The 10,636-nt window shown below is 41.1% G+C and overlaps 1 long non-coding RNA gene across 1 annotated transcript; it reads right to left on the reverse strand.

Moving 5' to 3' along the window:
• Positions 1–1,696: 1,696 nt before the first annotated feature.
• LOC123522201 lies at positions 1,697–9,844 on the reverse strand. The gene is made up of 3 exons (XR_006680480.1): positions 9,706–9,844; positions 9,419–9,523; positions 1,697–1,934 (listed from the first exon to the last, which is right to left on the reverse strand). It is a non-coding gene; the product is annotated as an uncharacterized LOC123522201 (long non-coding RNA).
• Positions 9,845–10,636: the final 792 nt, after the last annotated feature.

Here is a 10,636-nt window from a genome sequence, read left to right on the forward strand (position 1 = left end):
CGGCAATTAACTGGGAAAGAAACATTTAATTACACATTATGTAATCCATTTGTAGATTATAGAGGAACCCTGGTGGTGTACTGGTTAGGCATCGGGCAGCGATCCACAGGGTCACCAGCAGTTCAACACCACCAGCAGCTCCGCGGGAGAAAGATCTGGCTGTCTCCTCTTGTGAACAGTGACAGTCGGGAAGCCACAGGGGGTTTCTATGAGTCAGCATTGCCTCAAGGGCAGTAAGTGAGATATTTCAAGTATTTTTAATGAATATTTGTGTCTTAATTATTATTCAACATTATGATATTTGAACTTAAGAGTTTCTTCAAAGAAAAGAAATTACTGGGCTAAGGGATGTACCAGTTTTAGGATTTTTACTACATTAATAACAAAAAAAAAGGTTTATACCAATTTATACTCCCAGAGAAGATGAGTGTCTATTATTATCTATTTACTCACTTTCAGTATTTTCTTTTTCCAAATGTTAAATATTCAGAATCTAATTGTACCTAGTAATTGTCCTTAAAATTTTTAATGGTTTCTAATGACTTCATACTTTTTCATGTTTGTGAACATGCATTAGTTTCTCTTGACAATTGTCCTTTGTATTTTTAATGATTAATTTTTTATGCAAGCCTTTCGTCATATTTAATGTTCTGTTCTTCACCATTTTAATTTTTCTAATTTGCTTATATTTTTGGAGTGGCAGAAGCTGTAACTTTTTAGATAAAATTTGTCAACATTTTCTTGTGACTTTTCATTACTTTTAATTTTAGAAAGCCTTGCAGAAAGCTAATAAATACATACTTTTGTTTTATTCTTGCTTTTGAAATTTTAAAATAATTAATCATTTTTATTGGGGGCTCTTAAAATTCATATAACAATCCATCATTCAATAGTATTAAGCACACTTGTACATATGTTGCCATCAACATTTCCAAGCCAATTTCTTTCTGCTTGAGCCCTTGGTACCAGCTCCTCTTTTATGTGTTTGACAAAATGGCACTGATTATAAAGAGTGATCCAATGACTTATTCCAGAATCATTCAATGACTAATCCTCTCTTTTTCCCCCTTGATTTGGAATTTTCTTTTGCGCTCTATATAGTAGGTATCAATAGACATGACGTCAAGTCCAAGCGTCCTGCAACTAGGTTTCTGGTTTATTCCAAACAAAGCATACTTAAATATGTCTCTGCAATTAGTGGAAGGCTGCAGCTAAGTTCTCTTACCTTGTTAGGCTGTCTTTTGAGAAAAGGGAAAGAGAAAGTTCAATGAAAATAGGGACTTCCTTGAGGACCTGCCCAGGCCATTCAATAGAGGGGTCATCTCAGAAAGTGACCGAATTCCAAATGGACTAACAATTAGGAAGACTTTTGTAAACATTGAAAGCTGCATTAGTGAGAAAAACGCCAGGAAATTTGCACTGAGAGTTTTTCTTTCTTTCCACCCTTTCAGCCCCCATTATGACAACACCCTGTTCATTCTTTGAGGGGAGCAAGGGCTGTCCTAGGAGACTTTCACTGGGAAACCGTTTCATCTACCCTCCAGCCCTGATCTTGCCCTGTCAAGAACATTGAAAAGTAACATGATTTGATTCCCTTGAGGATGCCCGAATTACTGTTTTGATCAGATGTAGCTTGAAGAGAGAGGAGGTTGTTGTTGTTAGCTGCCATTGAGTCGGCTCCGACCCATAGCGGCTCTACGCACAAAATCAAACACGGCGTGGTTCTGTGCCATCCTCACAGTTGTGCTTGTTCCTCAGCCCACTGATGCAGTCACGGTGTCAATCCCCGAGGGGCTTCTCTTTACCGCCCTTCCAGTTTGCCACACACGATGTCCTTCTCCAGGCACACGTCCCAAGTACGTAAGACAAAGTCTTACCCCGCTTGCGCGCCTCTCCGGCCTTACTTGGCCTGACTTCTTCCAGTACAGATCTGTCTGGGGAAAGGTTCGAGAGCTGAAAACACCACGTTCAGAATTGCACAGACCCACATGTCAGGAAACAATAGCTTCGCAACTTGACTTTTTTTAAAAAATAAAGGTTTCTATGATTTTGTAACAGTATTTTTTACTTGCCCGCGTATATCGTATATTTCTCTTCATAAATGCTATTTTAAAGCTTATTTCGCCTGTTTAATTCTCTAAATATATTTTAAGATAATTTTTAAAAATTAAAAAAGAGCCATTTTTGCAATGTCAGTTGGCTCTAAATCATAAATCTGGGATGACCCGACATTTTCAAATTATTCAGGTTTCCTTGCCAACAACATGGCATACTTTTCTTTTTTCTTCATGTAGGCCACCATCATATGTAGACAAGATTGTCATGTATGAAATATCTTATTTTTTACATTATCCGATGTTGATGGATATATAATCATAACATCCTCGGTAATAATATTTATCTTTATAATAATGATATCTTTTACACTATCGTTCTAGATATTACTAGGCATGTAATAATAATCGTTACATTAATTGACTTCAGATTTACTAAGTAATTCTTCAATTTAATCTTCAAAACAGCCTGAGGGCCTGGACTTTTTTCCACCTACATTTTACAAATTAAAGAAAACAAAACTCTGAGGCTTAGAGTGTTTGCAACTTGTGTCAGAGCCAAGTCTCTCTGAACTCTGATTTCAAGTCTGTGCTCTGAACCCTGCTACTCTGTAATATTAGAGTTAATGGATGTGTATATTTAATTTATATTCAGATTGACTGAATTTTAGGATTTAGAGAAATGTGCATTTGAATTTCAAACTGTGTTCTTTATTCTCTGTTGCACACTACCCAACAAATCCCCTATTGAATTTCAAAGAATACTCCAGAAACAAGAATCTCAAATGACTGCCAGAAGAATTTGTCAAAGGAAGATTAGAAGGCTCTATTAATATTTTTGCATACATTGTATCATATAGCATACATTAAAAATTGTTTCCCCTTTCTCAGAATTTCTTTTATAAAAAATATTTCTAGAAGTTTCTAGAAATACTTAATTTTAAAAAATACAGCAGACAAATATCAAACTGATATACTAGTATACCTATTATAGCCAAATAACAAAAATAAATAAAAAAGATGGCTTATTTTCAGTTTTCAAAGCCACAGAGAAATATACTCATGAGCTAGGTTTTCTCAACAACACTGCTCAGCTGACTATGTGATAAAAAAAATCATTAAACTATGATTGATGGCATATCGAATAAGCGCTTATGAATAATACTGTAGCATTTCTTCAGAAGGAAGATGCGTCCTTGAAAAATGGAATCAGACCATCAAATATTCTCAGGAAACTACATATGTGAGATACGTAATTGAAGAAAAAGAAAAAGGCTCTGTCTTATCAAAAATATGCCACGTATGATTTGTTTTTATTAGCTCAAACAATTACCCAAACCAGGCAACCCTGATCAGTTCTGTAGTTGTTCCTTCACACAATAAATCAGATGAAGCCCAGGAGAGTAAGTGTCCTTTTTGTTTTCTGTCCATGACGGTGGCAAGAATCACTCTTCTTGTTTTGTGGTGTCATGTTTGCATCTGTGTGCAAGTGGAAAGAGCCGAAGACACAAGCCAGACGGAGCTTTGTACCCTCACTTGGACCCCAAATGCTGCTCCCTTTCGTTGGAATGGCGCGCTCCTTCCACACTTTCAGTTGGGCCGGTGTGTATCTGGGCTAAAGCTGAGGTTTCACTGTGATTTTGCAGGGGCTTATATAGGTATCCATATTTTCAAAGTATTTCCATCGGTAACATACACAAATACAATCTTCCTTAACAGTGAGAGTAGTCGTACTGGTAGGAGCATCCAAACATTCTAATATTACAGAGGATAATGAGAATCAAGACCAGCCGTGGCGGATTCCCACGAGGTAATCAGATGTATCTCTACTCTCTAATCTTGTGATCAATTCTTACACCAGCTGTTCCTGCTACACAGTCCTCCTCTCTACTTTTCTTCTGGGTTTGATTATCCCTGGCCACGACCACACAGAGCTCACAGGCCACACTGGGAGTTTTGTGGTTTACTAAGAAACAAGCGACAACTTGGGAACACAATCAGCAAACTACTCGTATAACTCAAGATCAGGGTCAGTAGTACAGAGGCAAAGCCCTCCCTTCCTCAGTGCAGGATAGCTTTCTCAGCTCCTTGCAGTCATGAAGGTCTCCGCTCAGCCCCCCCTCCCCAGGACAAGCCTCTTGTCAGGCCCCAAAACAGGATCATGTTAACCCCTCAGGCTATGATTATCTGGGCCCTGCTCTCTGTCACCACTGGCTCTGCTGTGGGGTCCATCCCAGAGTAACTGTCTTCAGTGCTACAGCCCTTGGTCTGTGTTCCACCCCTGTTAGGGGGTTCCTTCCCTCCTCCCCTCTCTCTGCTTCTTCTCCCTTCTTTCTCTTTCTGTCTGGGGCTTTTCTGCCTGTCTTTTTCTGTCTGCTAAATCTCTATGGGACTAGCTGCACAGATACAACTCCTTGTCAAGTTCAAGGGATGATCTCCAGCTCCAGAAGAGCCACAGGCCAACCAATCCCCTCCTGGTCGGCCACAGAAACTTCATTTGCATAGTAAACGATGTTCACCTCACATTCCTTACAAATTATATAAATGCTCATCACAGGAAAGTTCCTGGTAATGACAGCAAAGGAACTTTCATACTAAAAATGGAATGCCCTTTGGAAGATGTAATCCAGCCTGGTCTATCGCAACCATAGTTAAAATGGTCTATGAATCCTGAAGGCAATGACGGCATTGATTCCTGCAGTGACGTGAAACTACCTGTCTCGCCGTAGTCTTTGCTAATTCCCACCAATGCCTCAGTGGGATCATGCAAATAAGGTATTGAGAAGTCTAGCTCAGGGATTACTCAATTTTGCCATTTCAATAAATATAAATGAGCTCCATTAGAATAAGGAACAGAGAATCCCAAGAAGTACCAAGAACAAAGTGCCATACATAGAGTTTGTGTAAGATCCAAGCCTAAATGGCAACTGCCCTGTGTGAAGTGGCAGTGGCACAAGACCCTTAAACAAAGCTGTGGGCTTCGCAGTTCACAGGAAGAATAAGGCTGCCTTCGTGCAAGAGGCTGGCTTGCAGAACAGAGTGCCTATTGGACTATTATCAGTGCTAAAGAAGCTTTGTAACATTGGCCAAGCAGCGCAAATTCAGGCCATGTGAATGAGAGGCAAAGGATCAGAGAGAGATGTGCCTGATGGTGTGGCTGAGAAGAAGTACTGTGGACAAAAGAACTGTATCCTTAACGTTCTCTTATACTGACTTGTAAACTATTACCTCTGTTAATAGGCTCCATAATCATGAGTAAGATCTGTTAGTTCTGTGCAGTTATTGCAACATATTATGGACCGTGGCAGAGAAGTAGAATGCCATGGGAAGGATGGTTAGTGTCAGAATAGGGAAAAAAAAGGTTGGAAAGTGAAGGCATGTCTGAGCTCAGCCTCATAGGTGCTTTCCTTGGGTAGATATGAAGTTGGGTTCTCCTTCCCCTTTGTATAACCAGAGGCAGTCAGAGGTGACCCCAACACCATTTCATCTGATCCAAGTCCTCAGGCATTGTACCCAGTGCTTAGAGTAGCTGCACTATGACTCATCTAACTTGAATATTAATAATGCTCAGATGTTAGTTGTAAAATATATGTGTTATAGAGCTCTTTGTTGACAACTAAGAAGCTGCCCAAAGCAAGCTGGTATCTCTGAAACCAATGGTTATCCAACATCATGGTGCCTATGAATCACTAGAATACTAATATAAAATCCTACCAAAACTAGTTAACAAAACAAAAACCTTTCAAAAAGTAAACTTCCTTCAAATCAGAAAAACCTCTGTCCTTGGCTTCACACGAGAAAGAATTCACGCCGAAGCCTAGTTTGTGATCCAAGCAGGTTTTTATAAAGGACAGACGCCGTCTCAGGCGTCACAGTAACTGAACACAGGCACTCTCATGGCACCTACCGGTGGCGGCTGTGGGCAGAGAGAGAGACCAAGAAGAAGCTGGAAAAAAGCCCGAGGGTCTCAAAGTTCTAGCTCTGGGGGGCCTTCTGCTGGAAGATGTGGTCAACACTACTGGTTGAGCCCATTGGCTGAATTAAGCCCACCTGGCCTAGATTGGGTCTCACCCAGGTGTACTGGCTTCCTGGCTCAGGGGCCTACATTTGTGCTTGCCCTCCAACCTTTATCAGCTTCCAACTTGCTGTGAGGCGGGGTGAAGGGGCGGGGGAGGTGTTGGTGTGTAGAGGGACAACCCCTGGGTTCTGCCTCTAGCTACCTAACAGAATCATTCTCAAGAATCACAAATTCTCAATTGACCTTTATCTAGGTGCCTTAAAATGGTGAATCTTTCCTTGTGGTAGGCTGGCATTCTGGCTTTTTGATGTTCAACTTATACTGTCTCCCTCCACAATGACTTTTCAAGAAATTTCCGCAAGATTTTGCATTAAAGAACATGTCTTACAGAACATTGGCAGACAAGAAAGGGTCAGAGACAGATACCTGGTTACGATATTGAAGTGAACCATAAAACAGGTTTGTAGGAGACACTAATAGTTATTTATGCCTACACTTTTTGGCTTTTGTAATTTAACTTATGAACAAGTGCTAGTAAGGGGCTAAAGATTACCACCAGGCTGATATTCTTTCCTGGTTGAATTTGGAAAGATTAAAAGCCAATGCTATTTTTAAGATCATACTTAGAAGCCACTGAAATAATGTCAAATGCCGCCAGTGGTGACACATTTTGGGCACTATTACTTTTAAGTGTTTGGTTTTCCATCACGTTTTTCCTTCTGTAGCTCCTCCATGTTACTTGGCCAGGGACACAACACTTAGGCATGGATGATGAGAAGAAACATTAAAGAAAGAATATCTTTACCATTGCTCTCCCTGTGGAATCATATCTCGGACATTACTTTCCTGCTGACTTCATTACCGGGAACAAATTTAAAGTGCTGATTAAATGAATTTATCGAGACAGAAAACCAAAAGTGCATGTCCATTATTGTCGGGCTGATGGAGCTACCCTATGGAACAGAGCAGACCTCCCCGGGAGGCTTCCCAAGGCAGTACTCGTTATGGAAGCAGCCTGGCATGCCTCTCTCCTGCAGAACAGCTGGGGGTTTGAACAGCCGACCTTCCAGATAGCAGCTGTGTGCTTGAACCACTGTATTCCCAGAGCACCTCATCAAGCCATGAGGTTGAAAAGAAAAGAAGAAGAAAAAAAAGTAGGATGTTAATTCCTCCTTAATCATTCAAGATTTAGTGATCTGAAAGTATTGGGGGAAATCACCTGAGCGATAAAGCGTGTATCGTTTGAATGGATTAAAGTTCAAATCGCTGCAAAGCAGCTTATTTTTCATCCATCACCATGGATACAAAAGGACAGCTGAAGTGCAGGCAGCTGACATTACCAAGCATGCCCAAACAGGCGCCAGGGAGAGCGTGCAGCCCCACAAAGGACAAAAGAGAAAAGCAGCAGAGGGGACAAGCATCCTCAGGAGGACGAGTCCCAAATTCCGTGGGGGAGGGTACAATAGGAAGAGCTAGGAGGCCCACTGAGACGCTCGAAGACTCCAGTCATTGTTTAGAGACCTTTTAATACCTTCTTATCCAGAAATAGAACTCAGAGGGAGACTGTGAGAGAAGGTATATCAGATTATCCAATGTTCAAAGGGCAGTGTCAGCAGCTTCTTTTAACTTCTTATTTTATGCTCAGGGTTGAATTTTAAATAACGTTTTAAAAATTTGACTTGCCTGGTTCACCTAATACTAAAAATGAGCCCATCCTCACTTTTGTTGAAGACTCCAATAACCACTTGAAAGGATCTTAAAGGACCAGTATCGCCTGGGCAAAGGATGGATTTCCAGGAAACTGATAGCTGGGGAATTAAATGGTTATTTATGTTCCCATACGATTTCTACTCAGGCTTATTTTTAATTTGTCTTTAAAATGGTATTTCCTATCAAAAGTCATGACCTTTACCATCAGGCTGCTGTTATCAGTACATAAAGACCTGGATTCAGGAACACCAGGCAGGGGGTACTGATGGACATTCATAACCAGCTCTCTGGGAAAAGCCTAGATTTGTAACGTTTACTGATTTTCATGGTGTATATAATCCCACCTTGGCCGATTTTGTGCTACCAGTGTGATGTCAACCAGATCGCAGCACTCTGGAAACGTAACTCTTACAAGCCTGCATGAGTGGGTTCCACCAGTACATCACTGACAGGTCCGACCCCAGTCCTGACATCAGTGCTGGGTGGGACTTTGAGCGTCGCACAGAGCTGCAGTTTCTGCATCTAAAGGGGTACACACTGGACTTAGTCTTTGGTTGCTAAAACCGTCACAATTAAGACATGAGACTTGAGGGCCAATTGCCGCAAGTGGTTAAGTGGGTGATGCTGAGCTGTCAGAGTTCTATAGGACCTTGTGTCCACTTTGACCTTGCAGAGCTGATTTTAACTATCCTAGAGCATCGAAGTTTTTGTGTAAGGAGCCACTTAAAGAGAAGGATCTATTACTGGGGAGGAAATTGGAAACCATGTAAATCACTCATCTTCAAGGTATTCTTTCACTTATAAAAATTCATAATTGAATGAAACTAACATGTGAATGAAACACCAATATACTGTACTGAAAGTAATTTTCCTACTTTTTGGTGAAATCTTAAACTAGAGACACTGACTGAAAGTTAAATTGTACGCATAACACCATAGACTTTTTTTAATTAAAGGGATCTTAGGAATAACTACTGCAAGGGTTCATAACAACTCCTTCAGAGTACATGCATGCGTAAGTGCATGGTGTGTGTATATGCATTTGTGTAGGCAGCCAAACAGGACGTAATCCACTTGTCCTCTCCTCTTCCCCACAGTCATGCCCTCTTCCAGAGACAAGTGCCTCTGCTGCCTGTCTTATTTGATTCTTCATTTGAAGAAATAATTCTGATGCATTAAAAAAACTTTTAATGCGATTTTCTTTGCACAAATCCTGAAACCAAACTCTAAAGAAGAAAATAACTCCTCCCACTACCAAGAAGAGGCCTGGAATTAGGGTTCTAGATTTCTGACCCGGTTTGCCTGGAGTAACTACTTGCTACTCTGTGTCTCTGGGTAAATCATCTCACCAGCACGGTCCAATGGCCAGCCACCACCTCCTGTGGCCACTGAGCTTTCAAAGGGGCTGCTCTGAATTGAGATTTGTTGTAGGAGTAGGTTTTGAAACCTTAGTAGAAAAAAAGGGTGTGAAAAATCTCATTGATAATTTAAAACTAGTGACGAGATGCTAAAATGATAAGTTGAATAGACTGTGATACATAAAATGTATTGTGAGAATTAATCACACCTGCTTCTTCTTCCTTATTTTTATGTAGTTATGAGAAATGTTTGTCTCACTAAAGTGACCACCACTTACTTGTCTGTCCGTTTGTCCTCCTGTGGTGGCCTGTGCGTTCCTGTGCTGCTGGACTCTGTGTCGCCCTTATTTCAGCTTCCAGCAGGGTCACCCAAAGTGAACAGGCTGCAAGAACACAGAGGATTCCTTAGGAGGAAGAAGCCGCTAAACACCTTCTGCATAGCTCCGAAGCGTTGTCAGATAGTGAAAGCCAGAACAAAGGCAGCAGAGCATTATTGGACAGAGTGCAGAGGAGGAGCCCCTCAAGTCCAAAGGCGCTGGGAATTGCAACGAAAAGGAGCTGATACCTTGGCGTCGAGTCCGCCATGGTGACGAGAATCAGGTAAAGTCTGCGGGAGTAGAGCCTTGGGGACCTTCATTTGCTGGCAGGGCATGACTCCAGGCAAGGAGAAACAGCTGCAAACATCTGCTAGTGAACGAAACTAGGAATGTCTGAGTGTAAATGTAGGAAAATTGGAAATCATCAAAAATGAAATGGAACACATAAACATCAATATACCAGGTATTAGTGAGCTGCGATAGACTGGTATTAGCCATTTTGAATCAGAAAATCAGCTGATTTACTATGCTTGGGAGAAACTCAATCAAGAGGAATGGTGTGGCAATTCATTGTCAGAAAGGATCTTGCTAAACCGATCATGAAGTACAATGCTGTCTGTGATCGGATTATATCTATTCACTTTCAAGGATATCCAATCAACACAACTACTATTCAAATGAATGCAACAACCCCAAAAGCTGGTGATGAAGAACTTGAAGACTTCTACCAATGACTTTAGTCTGAACTTGCTCAAACATGCATCAAGATGCATTGATAGCAAAACTTAAAGAGGGTCACCTCTGATGACATAACACCTCTGAGATACACGCTAATATGAACAAACAAAACCCAAAAATACAGAAAATGTTGAAAAACAAATCAGGTCCAGCATGCATCAGAGGGGGATCAACTGACAAGGTTTTAACTGCTCGAGTCAGATTGATGTCTTTGATCACCTGAAGTTGTGTTATATGTTTTTCTATGTTTTGGTACATGAAACCCAGGATTGATGAACCTATAGGGACAGCAAGCAGAATAAGGGTTTCGGTGGTGGGGTGGGGTATGGGATAAGAGCTGTGTACAGTGATGGTGGGGGGGGTGGGGTAAAAGGGAGACAATGTCGAGGAGTCCAAAAAGAAAAAGAATGTTTGGAAACTGGTTGTGGTAGCAATTGTACA

Source organism: Echinops telfairi, unplaced genomic scaffold (assembly GCF_000313985.2).
Source record: "Echinops telfairi isolate 266 unplaced genomic scaffold, ASM31398v2 ScPeMD7_3533;HRSCAF=4204_0, whole genome shotgun sequence".
Lineage (NCBI taxonomy): Eukaryota > Metazoa > Chordata > Mammalia > Afrosoricida > Tenrecidae > Echinops > Echinops telfairi.